This window comes from Myotis yumanensis, unplaced genomic scaffold (genome assembly GCF_028538775.1).
Source record: "Myotis yumanensis isolate MYYU_CA2020_CCGP unplaced genomic scaffold, mMyoYum1.0.hap1 SCAF_12, whole genome shotgun sequence".
Classification (NCBI taxonomy): domain Eukaryota; kingdom Metazoa; phylum Chordata; class Mammalia; order Chiroptera; family Vespertilionidae; genus Myotis; species Myotis yumanensis.
The window spans coordinates 29,084,670-29,106,869 of NW_027223763.1; the positions used below are offsets into that span (position 1 = coordinate 29,084,670).

General features: G+C 41.0%; 1 protein-coding gene across 10 annotated transcripts in view; it reads right to left on the reverse strand.

Annotated features, from left to right (window-relative positions):
• The window catches only part of UNC13B (unc-13 homolog B), a 138,484-nt gene that overhangs the window by 43,268 nt on the left and 73,016 nt on the right, over positions 1–22,200 (reverse strand). For 3 of the 10 annotated variants that reach the window (XM_070431275.1, XM_070431272.1, XM_070431270.1), the window contains exon 1: positions 8,273–8,606. The exons of 5 other annotated variants lie outside the window; for them this stretch is intronic. The gene's annotated coding sequence lies outside the window, so the exon portion shown is untranslated. Of the gene's footprint in view, positions 1–8,272; positions 8,607–22,200 lie in introns of those variants that run through there. 2 more of the 10 variants (XM_070431273.1, XM_070431271.1) reach the window with 1 other exon arrangement.

The window sequence follows — 22,200 nt, forward strand, 5'->3', positions numbered from 1 at the left end:
GATTAGAGGGCCAGATGGCCAAAGGCACATATATGATGGGCTCACAGGTGGGGATGAAAGAGGCTCAAGCTTAGCTGGAGTTCTGAACTCCATTTAATAGTCTCTAAGGGCTTGGTGCAGCCTAATCAATACACAGGTTTGGCTCGCCTGGCCCACAGAGCATCTGGTCTAATGCCTTCTTTAGAACACCAGGGGAAGTGATTTTCTTGAGTAACAAGAGGGTTGGTTTAGCACTCTGATTGGCCTGTGAAGGGCAGGTGGAGAGTTGATTATATCACAGAGGGCTCCACAGTGCTTTGCTGTTCTCCAAAAAGACTGTCCTGCCACCAGTCTTGCCCCTACAACCTAAGCTATTGGCACCTGTACTACAGAGGCTGAAATTGACTATTGCCTTATGTGAGGTGGGCATCCATTCTCTTTTTACTGGAAATGTACAATATAGGGAAGGAGCTGAGTGGAAAGTACAAAGGGGAAAGCAGAGAGCCCAGGCAGACATGGAACTGCCAATACTCTGGCTCTGCTGGGTCATCCTGGGAAGGGTAAAACCAGAGATAGTTTCCCCAATTTCTAGATTTGATCGGGATTTCTAAATCTTTTAAACCCTTGCCTCCTATTCTTTTTCCAGTACTCAAGTTAACCCCCAAAATGGAAAACAGCATGTGAAAAAACAAACTGACTGCCCTGGCCAGATTTGCTCAGTGGTTAGAGTGCAGGCCCTTGGACCAAAGGGTTGTGGGTTCGATTCCCAGTCAAGGGCATGTACCTCATTGCAGGTTCGATCCCAGCCCAAGTCAAGGTGTGAGCAGAGGGCAACCAATAATCTCTCTCTTTCTCTTTCTCTCTCTCTCTTCCTCTCTCTCTCCCTTCCACTCTCTGAAAAATCAGTGAAAAAAATATCCTTGGGTAAGAATTAAAAAAAAGAAAAGAAAACAAACTTGCAGTTCCCACTGCAATTCATTTTCAGGAAAGGCAGCCATCTATGGTCTATGGGCCTAAAAGTTAAAAGCACTGTGCCTCCCAGACTAGGAAGAACCAGAAGGATGAGTCACAAGATTTGGGATAAAGATGAAGCTGACTCTTTTTACTGGAAATAACTAGGCCAAGAATCAAGAAACAGAAACTAGATTAATTCCCATTTCATTTCTTCCCTTTCTAGCTCACCTAAAAACTCTACTTCATCTAGGAATTCCCCATCTAAGAACTCTACCCAGCCTCTAAGGCAGCGGTTCTCAACCTGTGGGTCGAGACCCCTTTGGTGGTCGAACGACCCTTTCACAGGGGTCGCCTAAGACCATCCTGCATATCAGATATTTACATTACCATTCATAACAATAGTAACATTACAGTTATGAAGTAGCAACGAAAATAATTTTATGGTTGGGTCACAACATGAGGAACTGTATTTAAAGGGCCAGAAGGTTGAGAACCACTGCTAAGGCATTTGAAAGACCTAATTATTGCCTTTCTTTTTACTTACTTATTTATTTTGGTTAATCCCCACCCGAGGATATTTTTCCATTGATTTTTAGGGAGAGTAGGAGAAAGAGGGAAAGACAGAGAGAAACATTGATGTGAGAGAAACACATTGATCGGTTGCCTCCTGCATGAGCCCGGACCTTGGCTCGGGCCAGGGAGGAGCCTGCAACCAAGGTATGTGTCCTTGACCGGAATCGAATCCGGGACCTTTTGGTCTGCAGGCAGATGCTCTAACCACTGAGCCAAACCGGGTAGGGCTTTTTAATTTTTTAAAATATATTTTTATTTATTTCAGAGAGAAAGGGAGAGAGAGAAAGAGATAGAAACATCAATGGTGAGAGAGAATCATTGATTGGCTGCCTCCTGCATGCCCCCTACTGGGGATCACGCCCATAACCCAGACATGTGCCCCAACCAAGAATCGAACATGACCTCCTGGTTCCTGAGTGGATTGCTCATCCACTGGGCCACACCTGCCAAGCTAATAGTTGCTTTGCAGGCATTATTGCTTTACTCCAACGTCTCAAGGGTCTGAGTCAGCCAGACCCCTAATCTGGCCAACTCAATCTAGTCTGTGTGTGAGAGAGGAGATGCTCCATATTCACAAGAACTCCTGGGTCTTGGGCTTAGTGTCCAGCTGCCTAAGCAGCAAAGTCCTCAATTCTAGTACTGACTTGTAAAATTACTCCTTTTCTCCTCCAACAGGTACAAAATTTACATTTCTAAAGCCACTCCTTTCTTTTCTCCCCAACTGTGCAAGGTATTAGCACCCTGGCCCTAGAAGGGCTGGAGCTGGTAATTAGCCTTTCAAGTTTATCTCAAGGAGAAAGATTGCTTACTGAACCAAGATGAAAGCTCTGTGCATAACCACATGATGCCATGAGCAAGTGCTACTAGACTGAGAATCAGAAGACTTAAGTTTGGGTCTTCCTTCACCAGTGACCTTTGATTAAACATTTGACCTATCTGTGTCTTAGATTCGTTATCTGTAAAGGGGAAAGTAGGAATGTTATAAAGCTAAAATGTGAAGCTGGTAATTGGTAAACAATAAAGAACTGCAGTGTTATTATTACTGACATGGCAAGTCCCTGAGACAAAGAAGCAGTGAAACTAATATCTAAGCCAAGCATGCAACCATCTAAATAGTATAATTAGAGTGAACCATGACTTCTATTCCAGACCCAGCCCCCTACCTTTCCCAGTCACTTATAATAACAATCTACAGCAGTGCCTGGAATCCGACCATTAGAGTGACATCCTTTGGTAGTCTTGCTTCCTTCTAGAAGTTTTTTTTTTTTTTGCCTTTAAGATAAGAAAAAGGAGGAGCAAAACATTCCGGTGACAAGAGGTTTGCCATCCTCCCTCAGGCAAACTGAAAGTATGAGTAAGGGACAATGGCTACAGGAAGCAAGCTTTTCCTTTCTAATGCTTGTAAGGCCCAGAACTCATTTCCAGGTCCTCCAAGTCAGCCTCACTTTCATCCAGATGAGGCATTTTCTCAGGAACAAAAATGAAGCTGACTCGCCTGCTATTGCTTCCGTGCAGGCCAGGTTAACTTTGGGCCTATCTGCTCCTGCCCCTCAGATCAGTACTCTAGAATAGATAGTCTTGGCCTAACTTCCTGCACATCTTGCCAGGTGAGCCCTCCAAGAGTTCAGTGCCTACAGTACTTGCTGGCCAGCCACACAGGGGCAAATGGCACAGCCATGTATTCAGAGCCCTTTCCTATGGCCTCCTAAAGAACTGAAGGCAAAGCTGCTTGGTTTCCTATGTTACTGACAAATAGGAAATTTCCAACTACAGCTGCCATAGCAACTTCTCCCAGCCCCAAACAAAGAACTTTGCTTCCATATTAAACAAACAAACAAAACCCTTCACAACTTCTTTTGCGTTGGTAGTCACTGTGCCTGGATGAACTCTGAACTTAAAAATCACCTCCTGAACCTTAATCAATAAAGAAATTTTTTAAAAAAAGCAAACCACCTCCTGGGGATACAGGTTTCCTAAAGGCACAAAATCCACTCAGTTATTCAGATATTTAAGTTCTGAAGCAGGGGACAGAGCCCAATGTGATGCCCAGAGGATCAACCACTCTGCTCAGAACCCAATAGGATACCAAAAGCCCAGATGGACTGAAGGGGCAAGCCTCAGGGTCAGGAGGCCTAATTCAAGGCCATCTCCTTCCCCATCCTCTCTTTGCTACTACTGTCCATAGGAATGAAATAACAGGGGCCAAAGGAAGAGAAGGACAATTTGATCTCTAATTCAATTCAATCAATGTGCCAGGCACTAAGCTATGTGCCAGGGATATAAGGCATAGTTCTTGTTCTCTAATATATTAAGGTTTGGAGCAAGAGATAGGCATATAGACAATCACAAAATAAAGTGATACATGTTATAATAGAATGTGTAAAAAAGTAAATAAAAGCATGTAGTTATAGGGATGAATAATGTGAAGGCAGAGAGAGGCCCAGTAAAACCTGGACAGGGAAGGACAGGGAAGGCCACAGACAAGTAATATTTGAGCTTATGGGATAAGGAAGCCTTGGGGTCCAACCAGTTCAAACCTGGCCCTTAGTTTCCTCTATTACCTATCCAGTGCTATCACTCTGCTCTATCCTGTTGGCCTATCCACTCTCCAAATCTTACACATATACTCTCAAATATAATACCTTTCTGCAATCTTTCCCTAAGGAATGTCTAAGGCTAAGAAAAATAAAGCACACCTTTCAAGGAATATCTGTGTTTGAAAAGGGAACACATCAAAACAAAATGAGGCCGGCTAGCGTGGCTCAGTAGTTGAGTGTCAGCCTATGAACAGGAGATCACAGTTCAATTCCTGGTCAGGGCACATGCCGGGTTATGGGCTCGATTCCCAGTGTGGGGTGTGCAAGGAGGCAGCTAATCAATGACTTTCTCTCATCATTGATGTTTCTATCTCTCTCTCCCTCTCCTTTCCTCTCTGAAAGCAATATAAATAAATATATATTTTAAAAACAAAATGAATTAATCAAAAGAAGTAAAGCTTCAATGATAGAACGCTAAGTACCATGGGAAGGAGTAAACCCCTTAAAGCTCACTGCATCAGCTTCAGCCTACTCAAAGTCAAGGAGCAAACGCCCTTCAGTTTTCTGAAAGAGCTGCTTCTTTTACTACTTTCTGACTTATCAAATAAATGTGATTAAAATGTGAATATTCCTTGTAAAATTGCTTCTGACCCAAATCCTGGCTTGGAGAAAACTACTGGGGAACCACTGGGAACAGCCAGGACTCTGTGCATATCAAGCAGCCTCTCACTTTGTGTGAAGCTCTGAAGGCTCTGAGCCCCCTTACTCCCCAGGGGTCATATATCCCCAGGCCATTTACCAATTATGTTATATGGCTAATATAGTAGAAGAAATTAATTTTTAAATTTTTACTTATGCGTTCATTGATTGATTATTATATGTGCCCTAACTAGGGATCAAACCCACAACCTTGGCCTATTGGGACAACATTCTAACAAAATGTGCTATTAGACCAGGGCCAAGGGGAGGAACGGATTTCTAGGGCCACAGCAGGTAGGGGTCCATGGGAATGGATGCTAACCTTTGAGAAAAAGTCAATGCTTACAGAGAATATTGTCAGAAAAAATTATCAGGGTCACAAGGTATGAAGCATGAGGTTAATCAAATGGAATAAAAGAATGCCCTAGATCAGTGATGGCGAACCTATGACACGCATGTCAGAGGTGACACGTGAACTCATTTTTTTGGTTGATTTTTCTTTGTTAAATGGCATTTAAATATGTAAAATAAATATCAAAAATATAAATCTTTGTTTTACTATGGTTGCAAATATCAAAAAATTTCTATATGTGACACGGCACCAGAGTTAAGTTAGGGTTTTTCAAAATGCTGACACGCCGAACTCAAAAGGTTCGCCATCACTGCCCTCGATCAAATGCAGAGCAAGGTCAAAGGATGGTAGCTCCTAGGATTTATCATCCCTCCTCACCAGCTTTAGGAGGAACCCCCTTTATAGGCCAAAAGTTAGACACTGTAAAGGAAAGAAAACCTCAAGCATTGTATCCAAGAGAGAACCTTGAGTAATGTTCAGTAGCACGAGAGAGGAGGCAGACTTCAGGGAGTTGGCATATGAGGACCTCAGAATGAAGACTGAGTGACAGTTAGTTAGGAGAACTGGGGAGTCTGTGGCCTGCCCAGGCCTCCCTTTCAGCAGCACCAAGGTTTATTATACCAAAGAGTATAACAAACCATAAATACACACGCACCCAGACTCTGATACTCATGACAAAGACTCTCCTTTGACCAAACGAGTCAGGTTGCTGAGTCCCCTTTCTAACCAGGCCCCTGTCCTTGGGCTCTGTTTAGTCCAATTTTAGCAAGAATCTTCCTCGGTCAGTTTAGTGAAAACTCCCCACCTTTGATATCTGACCAAATTCCTTATCTCCCACCCTAGCCAACCTCCAGCAAAAAATCCTGTCAAATAAGTTTAGCCAGACTCTCCTATTCTCAGAGTCTCCACTTACTCTCACCCCTGTTCTTGGCTATAAATTTCCACTTTTCCTTGTATTCAGAGTTAGGCTCAATCTCTGTGCTCTATTACAATACCCTAATGTAGTAATCCCCCTGAATAAAGTCTGCCTTACTATCTTTAACATGTGTCAAAATAGTATTTTCTTAAGCACTTATCACACTCTCTTTTTTCCTTATTACCTCATGGCTCTTGTGAACAGACTGAAGAAACCACATGAGCAGGAACCAGCCCCCACCCCCCACAAAAAAAATCCTACATTATCTATCACCTTACTCTGCAATAGTTTCTTCATAGAACTTATTACCTCATTACCACCTGATTGATCATATATTTGTTTGCTTGTTTATTCATGGTCTCTCCCCCACCTCTCCATCCTAGAATGAGAGCAGGCATTCTGTTTTATTCACTGCTATTTTCCTAGCACCCAAAACAGTGCCTGGCACATAGGATACTCAAAACAAACCAACAAAAAAATCTTGCCACTGAGTAAAAGGAACCAAAACACAAAATTAGAAAATGTTAGAAGAGTCCTTTAGAGAATACTACATTGTTGTTGTTTTTTTAAAATATATTTTTTATTGATTTCAGAGAGGAAGGGAGAGAGAGATAGAAACATCAATGATGAGAGAGAATCATTGATTGGCTGCTTCCTGCACGCCTCCTACTGGGGATTGAGCCTGCAACCCTGGCATGTGCCCTTGACTGGAATCAAACCCAGGACCTTTCAGTCCTCAGGCCGATGCTCTAATCTACTGAGCCAAACCAGCTAGGAGGAGAATACTACATTGTGATATAGCCTATGGAGTAATAGTTTTGTTTGGCTATCAAAGCATTTTTCTTAATTTTGATATTTGCATTCCTTTTTTCACACTGAGTCCTTGAAGTCTGGTATGTATCTTACATATACAGCACATGTCAATTTAGATTAGCCACCCTACAAGTATTCAACAGTCACATGTGGCCAACAGCTACCATGTTGAACAGCACAGGTCGAGAAGGATGGGGCAGAGTACACTCTGGAGAGCCTTCAAAAACCTGACAGCAGATGCTCACTGCAAAGAGCAGACTCGTCACAGGGGCAGCAGAATGCTCTGTTCTTTCACTCCTCCTTTTACCTGATCACTTTGATACCAGCTAGAAGCAGCTTATTTCCATTTTGTGACAGGTTCAATCCTTTTCAAAGCCACAAAGAATGAAATGTTAAAACCCCAACCTGCAGAGGATGAGACCTTTTCTCTCTCTCAACCTGACCCTTTCTAGACACTTTGTAGCTTCCTTCTTCCCAATTCTCTGGGCAAAACCATAGGATAAACCTAATTACTTCAACAGAAGCTACCCCTAGTCTCACAGATAAGAGCATAATCTCAATGGAGCTGGGTCAAAGGTGTGCTATCCTACACAATTCACACTAGAGGGACACATAACAATAGTAGAATTATATTTGTTTAGTATTACAGTTTATATGGTTCCTATTTTATCATCACAACAACCCTGTGAGGTGGGAGAGAAAAGGTCACTTTGACTAGGATTTAAAATGGGTCTTCAGTCTATAAAGTTAGTGCTCTTTTCACCACATATTCATGACACAAATGGACAGATTATCTATTATGCAAGTGTACACACACTCAAGACTAAAAACACTCAAGATGACTTTTCTGTTTATATGGCATATGCACACATGAAAGGAAAAAATTAATACATTTGACAGGAGGACAGCATACAGAAAACGGAAAGGTTTTAAATATACACAGGCACAGGAAATATACACAAGAATAGGAAAGTTACTATGTGCAAACATGCATAAGATAAAGAGACAGCTATCTATATGTGTATGCACATGGAAGGAGAGATGGCTTGTGTATATTCATATAAGATGAATGAATGAGTTGTCTATATGTATATACACACAGAGAGGAATGAACAGATTAGCTATAAACATATGAACGTATCAAGAGGGAGAAACAGATTATCTGTATACGCGTATGCATACATCCAGAGGGGTAGATGGGTTATTTATATACGTATAGAAGAGTACCAAGGAAGAATGGATGGTCAGATTATCAGCACATAAACATGCACACGTGAAGATTCTATCCTCAGTGCTGAATATGCTATTTCTCACTCATTATAATGACCTCCCACCGGCAAGTTGGCTCAGTTATATAATTAATGTAGCTGTTCCTTATCCCACCCACAAATGCTTTGCTTTTGTCCCTGCTTATCATTCAGAGTCAGTCATACACTTGATACCACTTACCTTGCTGTTGCAACCAAAAGAAGAGTTAAGGAAATTTTAAAAACCAACACATTAAAACCACAAATACTCAAGTTTTAGAATGCAAGTGCTGTCCGTAAGAGGAAATCCATTCAGAAGTACTCCTTGGTTTGACAGAGAAGCCACAGGATGAACTTTCTAAGCCACAGCACGGCTGTTTGCCCAACCGACAAACAGAGCCAAGGAGCTGTTATTCTCAGTTGCACCCAGCTGGCTGGCTCCACAGTGCAAAGTTGACGATAGGAACAATGCCCAGCAGAGAAATCCTCTCATTGAAAGGCTGGGCAGAATCTTGCTGACTACAAATCTAGGAATCCAATCTGGTCCACACCTCTCCGCTGAGGGGGATTCTGACGACCAGCCTGCTTCAGCAATAGCAGCCAAACTTCAACTGGATGTGGAATTCTAACTCAATCAATTCCGGGCTTTGAGACTGAGACAGAAAGCAGGGCAGCTCCCCTGCTCCTGCTGCTGCTCCTCCTCCTCTCCAGCTGCTTCCTGCCTGCAACCTCCCATAGGGCACCAGCCCTCCTCACACATTCCTGGAGCACACACCCCCTTCCCCAGCACACTCACACACACACAGACCTCACCAGCAAGCTCACTCACGCACCCTGTGTGAGTGTCTCTCCCTCTCGCTAAATATAGATCTTACTCTCTCCCCTCCCCCATTTCTTCCCTTCATTTTTCTCCCCCCTCCTTTCTTCTCCCCTGCCTATTCACCTCTCTCATGTCTGGGCTATAGGATATAAAGACACAGAAGGAGGCCTATACTCTGAGGAGCTCCCAGTTTCAGAGGAAAGACAGAACATAGCAAGAAGCTGCGGAGCATAATACAAAGGGAGTTTTCCCTTCTGCTGAGACAAGCTCTAGGTTTTATTGTTTGATTGGAAGGTTTTTGTTTTGTTTGTTTATTTTTGTATGAATATAATCTGCTGTCTGCATTTGGTGAATAGGTAAAGTACCCAAGTGCAGTTAACGTCAAATAGAATCATGTTCTCAGACTAGATACCTAGTCCAGTTCTTCCTGAGCAGCCACAGCAAGAGAAGCAACTAGAAAACAAGAATGTCTCTAGGCTATGCCAAGGTGATGATTAGAGAAAAGTAGGTGACACTGGGTGGGCTGAGATGGACCCTCTACTGCGAAAGTCACGACCACAGACTGTTTTAGAATCCAGAATTAGGAACCAAGCAACCTAAAGTGATATCATACTGACCAAAAGCTGTCTAAGGTTCAAGGCCCTGGTACAGGGGTGGGCCAACTTTTTGACTCGAGGGCCACAATGGGTTCTTAAACTGGACCGGAGGGCCGGGACAAAAGCATGGATGGAGTGTTTGTGTGAACTAATATAAATTCAAAGTAAACATCATTACATAAAAGGGTACGGTCTTTTTTTTTTTAGTTTTATTCATTTCAAACGGGCCGTAGTTTGCCCACGGCTGCCCTGGTATCACGATCCCAAATTTCCCAGTCCTTTGCCAGTAGCATCCTTGACTCCCTAGAGACTTGCTAGTCTGGTGGCTCTCACGTGGCCCTAATTCCTAATAATTCAACAATTCTGGTTAGTATTCATCAGAAAATTGAATGTCCTTATCTTCAAAGAGCACTCAAGGTGTTCACTGCAACATGATGCTGAACATAAGCCACAAACATAAGCCACATATATGACATACATGACAACCCTTTCTGATCTGCAACCACAGAAGAGGAGAAACACAGTTTGAGGCCAGAGAACTTAAAAATTCTCAGTATAGAGTTCCAATCAGCCAATAACCAACCAGTGAAGCACTCCTAGTCTAGTCTACCTCCTCTGAGCCTGTCGTAATGAGAAAAGATCCACTCTTTCTGAGGCAACCCGCAGATGGGCAAGTTTGATTCACCCAAACTAGGCTCTCCAGTCTTGCTACTTCTGCTGCCCTGCAACATTCCTCATAACAATCCACAACAGAGCACAGCCCTATTATCCAGGAATTAGGTAGTCAGTCTATGGGGGCCACCCTAGAATCTGTCACTGCAGAACAGGCAGCCCTATATGGTAGATAAAACAAGCTTTTAAATTAAGAATGATTTCCTTGGCTTAGCCAAGATCCTGAGGAGAAAGCGTTTATTCCAGAGCCAACATTTGCCTCCCTACTGCCTTCTTCCAATAACATCGCTTCCCCCTCAACCAGGGAAGAAAATTTAGATTCCAAGACATGCTAACAACACATTTCTTAACTATCGACCTCATTATACAGCCAACGCTGACAGCAGAGCAAATACCTCCTAACCCAGTCAGGAGTTGGCTGGATGACAGAAGAGATAAGGATTGACAGTGCAACTTCAGCCACATCTAAATACAGAAAGGAAAAAAGAAACCTTGAAAACTGTCAAATTTCTGTGGAAGTCACAGCCAATTTATTGTGGAGCTTCCCATACTTCAGCCTGGAGAAAAAGGTAAAGGGTTTAAAACAAGAAATGTAGGGAAGACTGATTAAATCAGAATTCCCTCCTCAATCCTGCAGCCACTCATAAAGAGCCCAGAACAGAGGGTTGTCATTACTAGATTTGCATCTGGGCTTCCTAGACTGAGGAGAAGTTTAAACCTTAAGACTGGGGAAGATCCTCAGAGCTAGGACAATGCCCCCCAAAAAACTAATTCTTTCTGCCTCATCGCCAGTGGCTCCAGGACCTGGCTGAGGCCTCTAGATGCTATACCAGAGGCTAATGTGACCCTGTCTTGTTCATCTGCCTCCCCAGACATCTTCTAAGCAGCTTGGGGTTTCCAGACAAACAAAGGCTCAGGCAGCAAAAGATGTGTTTAGGTTAGGACATGAGGCACAATAAATCTTCTCTCTCTAGTTATAGTCATGACTTTGACCATAAATTATCTTTGTATATTTCCACCTTCCCATATTTCAGCAAAAGCAAAAAGGAGAATAAGTGGGAAAGTGGGAATAGCAGTCAGTGTAAGCTCTGGTAAACAAGTACGACTCCTTCTGCCACCATTCAACAGGGCCCACAGAGGAGCAGACATCCTATGACCATAGGACTATCAGACCTCCTCAGTGGACTAGCCTTTTGGGATAGACACACGATTTATGTTTCCTGAACTGTGTGAGCGACAATGCAGCCCCCTGGTCACAGCGGATCTGGCTCTTGGGAATCCTGGGCAGGCTAAAAGGATGGGGGTGCTTTTTTTGAGGTAAGAAATAGCACAAGCACCCACCTCACTTGGGAAGCTTCCTCAAACCAGTAGCTGGGCAGAACTGGAAGGACAGATTGGGTTAAGAAGGAAAAAGCATTTATCCAGAAGCTGTGAAATGCTCCGAACAGGCATCTCAAGGTCTGGTTCCCAATTTAAATCTTTTCAAGGATCTTTGCCTAGAGACAGATGAGTCAAGATGGAAATTCAATATGAGACACTGACACTCACACAGAGTTGTGGGAAGGTTCAGAGCTGCAGGAGCTCTAAAGGGGAACCGAATGGATGGGTTAGTCAGACCACCTGGCGCACAGAATTCATCCTCAGCTAAAGATTTGAGTGGTGTCACAAGGATACTGGAGGAGGAACTCACCAACCACAATTTTCCCTCTCGTACAAAGTCTCCCTGGGACCAGAAACAACTGTTCCGGAAGCAAAGAATGTGCCTGCTCCGCACCTGGCCTGCCTTTTCAGGTGTCACTGCTAGAGAGTGGCTGGGTTAGGACCAGTAGGTGCCTACCTTATCTCCCAATGTTGACAATGACACATAGGGGTGGAAATGATAGGTGGAACCCAAGTCCACTTATGTAGGAGTGAGCTTTGACTCTTTTCCTTCCCTACCACTAAGTGAAGCCAGAAGCAACATGAAGAGGCTGACATGTGGTCACATAGCTGGGACCTATTTCATGAGGAAAATGATTTGTTCTGGTGGATGAGAAAAATCTTTTTTTCCCCTGTAGAATTATGCCCTCCATAAACTACTCAAAAAGTATATGCAGCAGAGAATGATGGGCAATGGAAGATGATTCTCCTTCCTCCCTCAGGAACATGCCACCCTAGGGGAGTGATGAGCCTGGCAGAGATGGCTGACTTTACTGATGTGCTAAGACATAGCTGCTACACAGCCTAAATCAGACCTGACAAGCTGCAAGGTAGGCCTAAGGAGACTCAAATTGCTGACAAATTTCAGTCCTACAATCAGGTCAAGCACCACCCCTATTAGCAAAAACTTGAACATAAAGAGCTGATAAAGTCCTCAGGACTGCCCGGTTATTCAGTTACGTTTCTAGCCTGTACCTCTAAAGGCTATGGCCCCATTTCCATCCCAAAGTCAAATGATTAAAAACTCATGATCAAAGCAGTCTGCAAGTTACCCCTCCTCTCACATAAAACTGGTCAAAAGTCACAGCTCCCAGATTTAGGACTAAGGCTGATCCTGAACTAGTGTCTGCTTATACATATCCCAGTCCAATCCATAAAATTCATTGGCCTTGCCCCAGTTTCTATAACCCGAGGAAGCCAAGGGCCCATATGCTAAGGATTCTCTAATGGGAATCAAAAATTTTAAATTTCATGGGGAAAGTGAACCTTCTGTACTATAAGGAGACTATATTCTAACTGGCTTAATATTGATCAAATATCTCCTTCAGTTGTAAACCCAAATCTAGACAATTCTCCTGGTGTAGGATCTGTTTCTATAAGCTTTTCAAAATATGTCCATAGCCAACATATAGTATCCTCCATATACTCAAGAATATCTGGTATGAGGCACTGAGTTATATGAAGCTAGCTAATGTTAGAAGGGGGAGAAAAGGACCTAAGGGAGACCCATCCTTAGTAGGCATTTCTGACAGGGTAACAGGGAATCATGGTGGGGAGAAAGGGAAGCACTCAACTTCCATGAGCCAGGAGAGAGACCTAGACCAATTCAAAAAACAGGTCAAGCAGTTTGCAATTTGATCCCTTGTTCCACATCCTTGACAGGACAGAGGAATTTCTCCCAAGATGAGGTACTAAAAAGAATATCAAAGGCTCTAAGAAGTTTTCTCAACCTGCCTTCTCATGCCCTGGTTTATTCCAACTGACAGGGATCCTGCCTCTAGCATTACAGCCCAATTAGAGCGCCTATCTATTCTTTGGGCCTGGAGTGAGAGAGCAGCCCTTCAGCAACTCCTAAAGGTTAGAGTGAGTGACTAATATGCATGTATCATAAGAGACACAGATGAAATGTAAGAATTTGAGAGAGGAAAATATTTCCAGCTTTCAAGGTGCTAGCTTGGAAGGGAATCAGGGAAGGTTCTGTGAAAGAAGTGGTATCTGAGCTTGATACTGAGGATAAGTAATATTTAGATATGTGGAAACTGAAGGGAAGAAAATTCATTCAAGGCAAATGATACAGGATGAGCAAAAATATGAAAAAGAGAAAAAAGAAGGTATGTGTTGGAAAGAAAAGAAAATTAACATTTACTGAATGCTATCAATATGCCAGGCCCTGTTCTACATATATTATCTTATTTAACCTATATCCCATCATGGAAGAAAATGATATCCTATTTAGAAATGAGAAAACTAAGTTTCTAAGAGACTGGATAACTTGTTTATGCCTAAGGTAACACAGCTAGTAAGTGGTGAAGCCATATTTCAACATCAGTCTCTGGCTGATTCCAAGGCCCAACTTCTTCTGACCATACAATATAGCCTCAGGGTTAACAAGGTTAGAGAAGTAGGTTGGGCCAAGTCATGGGTGGTAATGGATATCAGGCTAAAAACGTTGAGACTATAACTTAACTACCAGTGGAAAGAAAAATCAAAGTTTTTTTGAGAAGAAATTTTCATTCTGTTCATTCACTCACAATCTGTTATGTGAGCTTGCTAGGTGCCAGGCATCGGGATATAAAGTTAAATAGACACAGTCCCTATTCTGTATTTCCATGCTATTTTCATTTAGCATTTATTTAAAATTTTTATTGAATTATAACATACATACAGAAAAGTACACAAATCAAAAGTACACCAGTATAAACAGAATACAGATCAAGAACAGAATGTTATCAGAATTCCAGAAGCCCCCTTGTGCTCATATCTAGTCACTATCAGCCCCCTCCGCCAAAGGTAATCACTATCCTGAAGTCTGACACCACAGATTACTTTTGCCTATTTCTGAACTTCATATAAAAGGAATCATACAGTATTTATATTCTTTTAAGAAATACATAATCTTGAGGGCATGCTCACCCAATTCTAGGACAATATGATAAACACCAAAATGAACTGTATATGAAATGCTATAGAAAAATATAAAAACGAGTATCTATCTCTACCTGGAGACTCTGGGAAAGGCTTTAAAGGATGTGACATCTAAGTTGAGCTCTGAGCATAACTGATAGCCATGGCTAGTGCTCTGTTTCAGGAAGATAACCTGGCAGTGGTATATTCAATGAATTCCAAGAAAAATATAAAAGCAAGGAAACCCCTGGAAGGCTAATACTATAATCTAACCAGTAAAGAGGGGAACAGAGAAGATGAGACAGATAAAAGAAGTCACAGAGACAAAAAGAGCAATATCTGGCAAATGATCCAATGTGGGAGGCGAGAGAGACGGGAAGAATGACACCAAGCTTTTGAGTGGGTGACTAGCAGAATGATGGTGATTTTAATACAAATACAGAACAAAGGAAGAGGAATAGACCCAGAAGGGAAATTTCAAACATTGGAAAATTGTGGTGAAAAATAACTAGTAGATAACTAGACATAAAGGATAGAGCCTAAGGTCAAAGGGAAGGGTTGGAAGTATGGATATGGAATCATCTGCTTAGAAAGGCTAATTGGAAGTCTATTGCTGCCTATCACAAGCCAGGATCACCCACAGTACTGGCCTTACAGTGGATGCTCAGTTAAATGTTCTGGATTAGAGGCTGAGGGAGAAGCAGATTTGAGATTAAAAGAGATGCCTGAGGAGAAGATTGCAGAAAGAAGAAACAGAGACAGGAAGGAAAGGAGGTAGACAAAGGAAGAAAGAAGAAAATTGGGAGAATCTAGAATAATGGAAGCCAAGAAAATAGGAAGTTATAAGTAGGGAGTTTTTAAAAAAAACACTATGGAATGCTACAGAGAAAAATGAGAATAAAGACTGAAGAAAGTGTCTGAGGGGGTGGTGGGAGTATATAAATATTTAACTGTTATCTATTTCTATCTCCCCTCTGGCCTATTACCTCTCAAATAAGAAGAAAATGTCTTACAAATAGCCCCAACAGCAACCAGTGGTTCCCACTTATTAGTTGGCTTCATTTAAAATGGAGTAATTATGTTAGTTGCTTCCTTTTGGATAATTCTGGCAAAAGGATTTTCTCTCACAGACAAAAAGTTCCTTCCCAGCCAGTATCAAATGTTCACGTTGGTTGGATGGTCAAACAAGCAGTAGGAGTTAGAGAAAGTAGTAGAAAGAAGGGCTGCTTTGCTTGCTGAGGCATCAATCAGATTTATTCCATAAGAGTTTATTAAGTACCTTTCCTTACTGATACTTGTCCAGAAAATACTGCCAGCTGGAACTAAGGTCTGCTGCCAGTATCTGCTACCTTCCTCTGATTCTAGGCAGGTCAATGACATCAAGGCATTCCTCAGAGATGTTTTTATATGCTCCTCAAAAACCAGAGGCAAATTCTACCCTTTCAAACAAACTGCCCCAAATCCCAGTCCCAGATGTGACGTTTTATAAATCACAAGGTTCAGTCACAGCCTACAATGAGATCTAAGGTTTACAAAAGACCGACTACTTGATAAATATACAGATCCAAGCCATGAACGTGTCCAGAATATTTCAGAGGAGCGGGGGGAGCATTTCTCTTGACAAGTATTCAAAAATAGCTCTTGGAAAATATTCCCACAGCAGCCTTGGGCCCCCCTCCCCTGGACTCAAGGTAAGGCACTTCACTGACTTCTTCCTTAAGAGATGGGGCTTCATCATTTTTTCCACAAGGGGAATCCCTTTCTCACAGTTTTAATTATAGCACAAGAAAGAAGTATTTTTGCTTGGGAGAGTTACAAGTAAGAACAGAACTTTGCAGGAGAGAGAATTCATTTTCTGTCTTAATGATCATCCCTGAGAAAATGCTGATCCATCTCTCAAGCTGACCAGCTGCAATCTTGGATCTCCTGGGATTGCTCCATTTAAGCACAGCCCTTCTAATCTATATGCTCACTTCTATCTCTGCTTACTAAGCCTCTCCGTCCTCAGCTTTCTTTAGCAACAACCTAAGAGCTTCTGGCAAGGCTTCCTCACGACCTACCTCCATGCCTTCTCCTTCACTGTCCCTTCCACCTGGAACACCCACCCACCTGCTGCCACCGCAGTCTCTGTTTCTAGAGCTAAAAGTCTCACCTCCTCCCCCAGATTTTTCTGCAGCTAAGCCAAATAAGGTACAGAATCATATTCATTCCACCCACACTACCAACATTACTGCCTCATCAGCATTAGCAATGTCATCAAACACTTATTAGTAAGTACATATGGCCAGGTATGCAGCTAGCCCAGATAGAGATGCCCTATATGATCTCTTCCCTCAAGCTGCTAACACTCTTATAGAAATGGCATAAGAATAGTTCCTCAAAGTCTACTGAATGTAGTATCAGCTAAAGAAGTATAAATGTCCTATAAACTTACAGGAATATTTAAATAACAAATAAAGAAATGCAAATGAAAATAATGGTATATCATTATTCTGCCAAATTGGCAAACATTTTCTAAAATGAATATGTTGGTACAGCATATTCAAATATTCAAAGTACAAACTGGAAAAATTTTCTGAAAACACATCTAGAAGTTTATCAGAAGCCTTTAAAAAGTATATACTCTTTAATTTATTTGACTCTATTTTGAGAAAGCTAAGTTAAAAAAAATAATCAGAAATGAAAACAGACTTAATGATGTTCATATAGCATTATTTTTCTTAGTAAAGAAACAAGAGAAATTGTTTGGAACATCTACATGATGGAATATTATTAACCTATTAATAATCATTAAATCATATTTTCAAAAATATTTAATAACCCAGATTAAGGCACACAAAAACAATCTAAATGAGAAAAATTTTAAATCCACACACAATATGGTCCAGATTCAGAAACGTTATATTCATGTATATAAAAACTAGAGGCCTGATGCATAAAATTCATGCAAGGGTAGGTCTCCCTTCCCCCGGCTGCTGGCTTCGCAGCCCCGGCCTCCACCAGCACCTGCCTTGGATTGGCGCTGCCCCTGTCCGCCTCCACACACCCCCCCTCCAGTTCCCCAGTTCCGCGGAGTCTCCCAATCGATCATCCCGCAGAGGGTGGCCTGGGCCTCCCTTTTTGGGGCGATTATGGAGGCCCCCCACCACCAATTCATTGCCCCGCCCACCGGTGGCCTGGGCCTCCCTCTGCTGGACAATGTGGGGCGATGGCAGGGCCCCCAACCAATAACATCACACCCGCCTTGGCTGGCCTGGCGCGAGTGTATGTCATAGTGTGGTAGTCCAGATCATTGTTCTTGCTGTTCGGCTGTTCAGTCTATTTGCATATTATGCTTTTATTATTATAGATTATATTTAAAAACATAGTTAATATTTTGCTGTTATTGGCTTTAGGTACTTGACTTAGGAAAATAAAAACAGGAATAATTAAGAGAAGATAAAGAAGCACAGGGAAACTTCTGTGGAAATGCTGATGGGCTTTTCTGGCTACTTAAGCATCCATAAAAGGCTGGCTAAATATTCTGCTAGGTTCTACAATTGGGCTCTAGAACACCAACAATAAAAAGTATAACCCCACATTCAAAGATCTTACAAATACACAGAAAAGTAAGATGTAGCAGCAAACAAGAAACTCAATTACATCATGGTAAATGCCAATCTAGAAAAAGTATGCACAGAGCCTGGAAGCTTTACACAAAAAAAAACTTGACACCTGAGTGGGTGTTTTATTTTTAATCTTTATTGTTGAAAGTATTACATATGTCCCTGAGTGGGTTTTAAAAGATGTGAATGAAAACTGAGCTAGGTGGCCCTACCCAGGTGGCTCAGCTGGTTGGAGTGTCGTCCCATACATTAAAGAAGTTGTGGGTTCGGTTCCCAGTCAGGGCACATATCTATGTTGCAGATTCAGTTCCCAGGGCACATATGGAAGGCAACCAATCAATGTTTCTCTCTCTTGCCCTCTCTCTCACTCCCTAGCCCCTCCCTTTCTTTTTCTAAAAAAAGAAAAGAGAGCCAGTTGGCCTGGAGGTCAAGTAGTAATTACCTACAACAATCAAGGCTTGACTACAACAAGACTGCTCACAGAGACCACAAGGGGGTGCACCAAGAGTGTCTACCTCAGGTAATTGGGACACTTAACACAGAAAGCCACTCTATCGACACAGCGAAGCATAAAAAAATGCCAAGACAAAGAAACAGGCCACAAAGGACAGAACCGGAGGAAAGCAGGCTAATAGATATAGAATTCAAAACCACACTTTTGAGGTCTCTCAAGAGGCTTCTAGAGTCTGTCGATAAACTTGATGAGATGTACAGGAAATCTAATGAGACCCTCGATGGTGTGATAAAGGACCAACTAGAAAGTAAGCATACACTGACTGAAATAAAGAATATTATACAGACTCCCAACAGCAGACCAGAGGAGCGCAAGAATCAAGTCAAAGATTTGAAATGCAAGGAAGCAAAAAACACCCAACCGGAAAAGCAAAATGAAAAAAGAATCCGAAAGTGTGAAGATAGTGTAAGGAGCCTCTGGGACAGCTACAAGCGTACCAACATCAGAATTATTGGGGTGCCAGAAGATGAGAGAGAGCAAGATATTGAAAACCTATTTGAAGAAATAATGGCAGAAAACTTCCCCCACCTGGTGAAAGAAATAGACTTACAGGTCCAGGAAGCGCAGAGAACCCCAAACAAAAGGAATCCAATGAGGGCCACACCAAGACACATCATCATTAAAATGCCAAGAGCAAAAGACAAAGAGAGAATCTTAAAAGCAGCAAGAGAAAGAAACTCAGTTACCTACAAGGGAATACCCATACGACTGTCAGCTGATTTCTCAACAGAAACGTTGCAGGCCAGAAGGGAGTGGCAAGAAATATTCAAAGTGATGAATACCAAGAACCTACAACCAAGAGTACTTTATCCAGCAAAGCTATCATTCAGAATTGAAGGTCAGATAAAGAGCTTCACAGATAAGGAAAAGCTAAAGGAGTTCATCACCACCAAACCAGTATTATATGAAATGCTGAAAGGTATCCTTTAAGAAGAGGAAGAAGAAGAAAAAGGTAAAGATACAAATTATGAACAACAAATACGCATCTATCAACAAGTGAATCTAAGAATCAAGTGAATAAATAATCTGATGAACAGAATGAACTGTTGATTATAATAGAATCAGGGATATAGAAAGGGAATGGACTGACTATTCTTGGGGAGGAAAAGGGTGTGGGAGATGCGGGAAGAGACTGGACAAAAATCATGCACCTATGGATGAGGACAGTGGGTGGGGAGTGAGGGCGGAGGGTGGGGTGGGAACTGGGAAGAGGGGAGTTATGGGGGGAAAAAAGAGGAACAAATGTAATAATCTGAACAATAAAGATTTAATTATTAAAAAAATAAAAAAATTTAAAAAAACAAAAAATAAAAATAAAAAAAGAAAAGAAATCAATAAAAATATATCCTCAGGTGAGGATTAAAAATAAATATGAGCTAGGTGGAGAAAGAGAAAGAGTATATTCCATGTATGAGAAATAGCAAGTATAAAGCCTCTGAGATTTTGAAAAATAATTGTATAGTTGGAAGTGTTGATGAAACAGAACTGTAGAAAGAGGTAAGACTGCAAAGGAATATTGGGTCTATATCAGGCTTTTCAAATTCTTTTGTGAAGGATCTGTTTCTTATTTCCAATATGTCATGGACTGGTAATTTTGGTCTATACCCTGTTCAATGACATGAGACCATTGATCATGTGCTTGATGTCACAGCAATCCAAACTGCCTCTAAATGTTCGCTTTCAATTTCAGTAATTATTTCAACAAAGACTAGAAACAAACTTCGTGAACTGGGCTGGTCCATGGACCATACTGAGCTGAATCACAAAAGTTTTATTTTATCATGAAAGCAATGTGGAATCATTTAAGCACATTTTTTTCTGGCTTCCTCTTTTTAAATCATAGTTTTAATACATAATTTATAATCCTAAAAGAAAAGGTACTATTATTCTCCCATTTTTCTGGATTAAGAAAATGTATCTCATTAAGATTAAAAAACTTGCTCACAGTGATACACTGAGAAAAAATATTGGATACTCATATCTCAGGTAAGAGTTAATTCCCCAAAAACAACAAAAAGCTCCTGGGATTCAAAAGCTTAATAGGAAAAATAGGCAAAAAAAAAATAAAAATATGAACAGACTGTTCATGGTAAAGTAAACACTAATAGCCTTTACTTATATGAAAACATGCTTAACTCTACTGACAATAAGATACGTAAATTTAAACTCTTCTGAGATACACCATTGCTTAGCAGACTAGCAAAAATCCTAAAGCCATTCTATTAGGTTTGGGCAGCAAAAAGCACCCTGGTGACATTACTGGTAGGAATATAAATTGATACAATCTCTGTTGAAGGCAGATACCCTTTGGGGTAGTCATTAAAGCTGTTCACAAATCCTTCCCTATCTTTTTCAGGGTATAAACACTACTAACTTGAAGTTAAATATGGTTTTATGATTTGCTTTGGCTGGGGAAATGTGAGCAAAAGTGAGATATTGTATCTTCTGGGCAGGAGTTTTAAGAGCCAGAATGCAATTTACTATGTTCTCTTTCATTTGTTATCTTTTCTTTCCCCCTACCACCACAACTGGCAATGTTCTAGGTGCAAGCTATGCCATCAACCTGGTTTGCAGAGAAAACACAATTTAAAGCAGAATATAAGAACATATAGAATGACAAGCAGCATGAGTAAAATAAACCTTCGTTGTTTTAAGCAACTGACAAATGGAGGGCAATCTGGCAATATTTATCAAAATTACATATGCATATCCCCTTAGACACATGTGCATACATGCAAAGTGACACATGTAAAAGGTACTCCTTTAGAACATGGTTGTTATAACAAGTGACTGGAAACAACCAAACAAACATGAACAGAGACTAGTTAAATACTTGTAATATATTCATATAGGGGAATATTATGCAACTGTTTAAAAAAGAAACGTACTCTTAGAGCTAATCTGGAAGAATCTGTAAGTGAAAAAGCAAGATATTCTCAGTGTGTATAATACACCATATTTGTGAAAATAAAAATTAGGGGGAGATTAGAATATATATTCATATTTGCTTACACTTGCATAAAGAAATTCTAGAATAATAGAAACTAACAAAAAATATTATCTTGGGGCAGAGTATTAAGGGGTGACTATTCAGGGGGAAAACCTCTTGATGTCATACTTCTTACTGTCTCACAACCTCAAACAATCTGTCAGCAAATCTCATCTTGAGTATAAATGGTGTACTTCTGTCTCTATCTTAACCTGTTATCAAATCCTTCTTTGAACTCTGGCTTGTCTTTCTTCTCTTGGCAATACTCAATCAGCTTCCAGTTACATTACCTATGTTAAGAATATATTTACAATTGTTCTCTTAGTCAATTAAGTGGCAATGGTTCTTAATTACTCATAAATGAACCATGCCTTTCTCTAAATAATTCCAAGCTTTGGCAACTGTTTTTAGCTATTGTTTTTGAAAGACTCTGAAATGCCTTTTAAAAAGAACATCATAACAAACTGTTTCTGCTCCAATATATATTCTTATCTTCCTCATTCAGGACTCTTCTTTTATGTGAAGGTTATTTATTTTACTTTCCTTTATAATAAGAATTACAAGACCCTTATTTCTTAAAAATTAGAAATGAAATATTAATAAGTATTATG